This window comes from Drosophila takahashii, unplaced genomic scaffold (assembly GCF_030179915.1).
Source record: "Drosophila takahashii strain IR98-3 E-12201 unplaced genomic scaffold, DtakHiC1v2 scaffold_179, whole genome shotgun sequence".
Lineage (NCBI taxonomy): Eukaryota > Metazoa > Arthropoda > Insecta > Diptera > Drosophilidae > Drosophila > Drosophila takahashii.
The window spans coordinates 27,501-32,392 of NW_027221676.1; the positions used below are offsets into that span (position 1 = coordinate 27,501).

Below are 4,892 nucleotides of genomic sequence, written 5' to 3' on the forward strand. Positions count from 1 at the left end.
GCATATCGCAGTCCATGCTGTTATGTACTTTAATTAATTTTATAGTGCTGCTTGGACTACATATGGTTGAGGGTTGTAAGACTATGCTAATTAAGTTGTTTATACAAATTTTATAATAAAATTTTATAAGCATATGGTATATTATTGGATAAAAATAATTTAATTATTTTATTCATAATATTAACAAATATATGAAAAACATTATCTCACAATAGTAATTAAACTTTGAGAAAAACGAAGAGGAATATTTTCTTTTTCAATCAAATAATACTGAGAAATGTCTAGCATAAAATATTATCTAGAATTGTCTCTTATTAATGATTTGAAATATGAAAAACGTTGACAATATTATTATTCTTCGTTAATTCGTTACAAATAAATGCCATTAATATATATATACGTCAGCTTTAAACGAATTTAATAAAATGTTTTATCATTATATATAAAGAATTAATTGCAAATAAAAGTTATATACAACCTCAACTCATATGGGACTACCCCCTGAATTTAAGCATATTAATTAGGGGAGGAAAAGAAACTAACAAGGATTTTCTTAGTAGCGGCGAGCGAAAAGAAATCAGTTCAGCACTAAGTCACTTTGTCTATATGGCAAATGTGAGATGCAGTGTATGGAGCGTCAATATTCTAGTATGAGAAATTAACGATTTAAGTCCTTCTTAAATGAGGCCATTTACCCATAGAGGGTGCCAGGCCCGTATAACGTTAATGATTACTAGATGATGTTTCCAAAGAGTCGTGTTGCTTGATAGTGCAGCACTAAGTGGGTGGTAAACTCCATCTAAAACTAAATATAACCATGAGACCGATAGTAAACAAGTACCGTGAGGGAAAGTTGAAAAGAACTCTGAATAGAGAGTTAAACAGTACGTGAAACTGCTTAGAGGTTAAGCCCGATGAACCTGAATATCCGTTATGGAAAATTCATCATTAAAATTGTAATATTTAAACAATATTATGATAATAGTGTGCATTTTTTCCATATAAGGACATTGTAATCTATTAGCATACCAAATTTATCATAAAATATAACTTATAGTTTATTCAAATTAAATTGCTTGCATTTTAACACAGAATAAATGTTATTAATTTGATAAAGTGCTGATAGATTTATATGAATACAGTGCGTTAATTTTTCGGAATTATATAATGGCATGATTATCATTGATTTTTGTGTTTATTATATGCACTTGTAGGATTAACAATGCGAAAGATTCAGGATACCTTCGGGACCCGTCTTGAAACACGGACCAAGGAGTCTAACATATGTGCAAGTTATTGGGATATAAACCTAATAGCGTAATTAACTTGACTAATAATGGGATTAGTTTTTTAACTATTTATAGCTAATTAACACAATCCCGGGGCGTTCTATATAGTTATGTATAATGATATTTATATTATTTATGCCTCTAACTGGAACGTACCTTGAGCATATATGCTGTGACCCGAAAGATGGTGAACTATACTTGATCAGGTTGAAGTCAGGGGAAACCCTGATGGAAGACCGAAACAGTTCTGACGTGCAAATCGATTGTCAGAATTGAGTATAGGGGCGAAAGACCAATCGAACCATCTAGTAGCTGGTTCCTTCCGAAGTTTCCCTCAGGATAGCTGGTGCATTTTAATATTATATAAAATAATCTTATCTGGTAAAGCGAATGATTAGAGGCCTTAGGGTCGAAACGATCTTAACCTATTCTCAAACTTTAAATGGGTAAGAACCTTAACTTTCTTGATATGAAGTTTAAGGTTATGATATAATGTGCCCAGTGGGCCACTTTTGGTAAGCAGAACTGGCGCTGTGGGATGAACCAAACGTAATGTTACGGTGCCCAAATTAACAACTCATGCAGATACCATGAAAGGCGTTGGTTGCTTAAAACAGCAGGACGGTGATCATGGAAGTCGAAATCCGCTAAGGAGTGTGTAACAACTCACCTGCCGAAGCAACTAGCCCTTAAAATGGATGGCGCTTAAGTTGTATACCTATACATTACCGCTAAAGTAGATGATTTATATTACTTGTGATATAAATTTTGAAACTTTAGTGAGTAGGAAGGTACAATGGTATGCGTAGAAGTGTTTGGCGTAAGCCTGCATGGAGCTGCCATTGGTACAGATCTTGGTGGTAGTAGCAAATAATCGAATGAGACCTTGGAGGACTGAAGTGGAGAAGGGTTTCGTGTGAACAGTGGTTGATCACGAGTTAGTCGGTCCTAAGTTCAAGGCGAAAGCCGAAAATTTTCAAGTAAAACCAAAAACGCAATATATACAAATCAAGCTAATATAATATACTTGAATAATTTTGAACGAAAGGGAATACGGTTCCAATTCCGTAACCTGTTGAGTATCCGTTTGTTATTAAATATGGGCCTCGTGCTCATCCTGGCAACAGGAACGACCATAAAGAAGCCGTCGAGAGATATCGGAAGAGTTTTCTTTTCTGTTTTATAGCCGTACTACCATGGAAGTCTTTCGCAGAGAGATATGGTAGATGGGCTAGAAGAGCATGACATATACTGTTGTGTCGATATTTTCTCCTCGGACCTTGAAAATTTATGGTGGGGACACGCAAACTTCTCAACAGGCCGTACCAATATCCGCAGCTGGTCTCCAAGGTGAAGAGTCTCTAGTCGATAGAATAATGTAGGTAAGGGAAGTCGGCAAATTAGATCCGTAACTTCGGGATAAGGATTGGCTCTGAAGATTGAGATAGTCGGGCTTGATTGGGAAACAATAACATGGTTTATGTGCTCGTTCTGGGTAAATAGAGTTTCTAGCATTTATGTTAGTTACTTGTTCCCCGGATAGTTAGTTACGTAGCCAATTGTGGAACTTTCTTGCTAAAATTTTTAAGAATACTAATTGGGTCAAACCAATTAGTTCTTATTAATTATAACGATTATCAATTAACAATCAATTCAGAACTGGCACGGACTTGGGGAATCCGACTGTCTAATTAAAACAAAGCATTGTGATGGCCCTAGCGGGTGTTGACACAATGTGATTTCTGCCCAGTGCTCTGAATGTCAAAGTGAAGAAATTCAAGTAAGCGCGGGTCAACGGCGGGAGTAACTATGACTCTCTTAAGGTAGCCAAATGCCTCGTCATCTAATTAGTGACGCGCATGAATGGATTAACGAGATTCCTACTGTCCCTATCTACTATCTAGCGAAACCACAGCCAAGGGAACGGGCTTGGAATAATTAGCGGGGAAAGAAGACCCTTTTGAGCTTGACTCTAATCTGGCAGTGTAAGGAGACATAAGAGGTGTAGAATAAGTGGGAGATATTAGACTTCGGTTTGGTATCGTCAATGAAATACCACTACTCTTATTGTTTCCTTACTTACTTGATTAAATGGAACGTGTATCATTTCCTAGCCATTATACGGATATATTTATTATATCTTATGGTATTGGGTTTTGATGCAAGCTTCTTGATCAAAGTATCACGAGTTTGTTATATAATCGCAAACAAATTCTTTAATAAAACGGTGCATTTATGTATTTTTGATTTGAAAATTTGGTATAACTCCAATTACTCAGGTATGATCCAATTCAAGGACATTGCCAGGTAGGGAGTTTGACTGGGGCGGTACATCTCTCAAATAATAACGGAGGTGTCCCAAGGCCAGCTCAGTGCGGACAGAAACCACACATAGAGCAAAAGGGCAAATGCTGACTTGATCTCGGTGTTCAGTACACACAGGGACAGCAAAAGCTCGGCCTATCGATCCTTTTGGTTTAAAGAGTTTTTAACAAGAGGTGTCAGAAAAGTTACCATAGGGATAACTGGCTTGTGGCGGCCAAGCGTTCATAGCGACGTCGCTTTTTGATCCTTCGATGTCGGCTCTTCCTATCATTGTGAAGCAAAATTCACCAAGCGTTGGATTGTTCACCCATGCAAGGGAACGTGAGCTGGGTTTAGACCGTCGTGAGACAGGTTAGTTTTACCCTACTAATGACAAAACGTTGTTGCGACAGCATTCCTGCGTAGTACGAGAGGAACCGCAGGTACGGACCAATGGCACAATACTTGTTCGAGCGAACAGTGGTATGACGCTACGTCCGTTGGATTATGCCTGAACGCCTCTAAGGTCGTATCCGTGCTGGACTGCAATGATAAATAAGGGGCAATTTGCATTGTATGGCTTCTAAACCATTTAAAGTTTATAATTTACTTTATAAACGACAATGGATGTGATGCCAATGTAATTTGTAACATAGTAAATTGGGAGGATCTTCGATCACCTGATGCCGCGCTAGTTACATATAAAAGCATTATTTAATACAATGACAAAGCCTAGAATCAATTGTAAACGACTTTTGTAACAGGCAAGGTGTTGTAAGTGGTTGAGCAGCTGCCATACTGCGATCCACTGAAGCTTATCCTTTGCTTGATGATTCGATAATAAACATAAATTTAATTGTGTTTATTTTGTTTGGCTTTTTTAAGTCAGAATATATATATATATAAAATATATATATATAAAATAATAATTATATTTAAATAAATTTTATTTAAATATATTTAACAATGGTAGCCATATGTATCGTCATCCTATTAGTGACGCGTATAAAAATATTCTAAGTCCGAACATGCAAATAAGAGACATATGCAAGTATATGTACTTCTTAAGGTAGCCAACTGAATCGTCATCCTATTAGTGACGTGTATACAAATATTCTAAGTCCGAACATACAAGTAAGAGACATATGCAAGTATATGTACCTCTTAAGGTAGCCAACTGAATCGTCATCCTATTAGTGACGTGTATAAAAATATTCTAAGTCCGAACATACAAGTAAGAGACATATGCAAGTATATGTACCTCTTAAGGTAGCCAACTGAATCGTCATCCTATTAGTG

General features: G+C 36.6%; 2 non-coding genes across 2 annotated transcripts in view; both read left to right on the forward strand.

Moving 5' to 3' along the window:
- Positions 1-76, forward strand: part of LOC138914316 (5.8S ribosomal RNA) — a 179-nt gene extending 103 nt beyond the window's left edge. The window contains exon 1 of the ribosomal RNA XR_011420174.1: positions 1-76. This exon is cut by the window's left edge and continues 103 nt beyond it. This is a non-coding gene — a ribosomal RNA (5.8S ribosomal RNA).
- Positions 77-474: 398 nt separating this feature from the next.
- LOC138914314 (large subunit ribosomal RNA) lies at positions 475-4,431 on the forward strand. Its single transcript, XR_011420172.1, has one exon. It is a non-coding gene; the product is annotated as a large subunit ribosomal RNA (ribosomal RNA).
- The last annotated feature ends 461 nt before the right edge of the window (positions 4,432-4,892 follow it).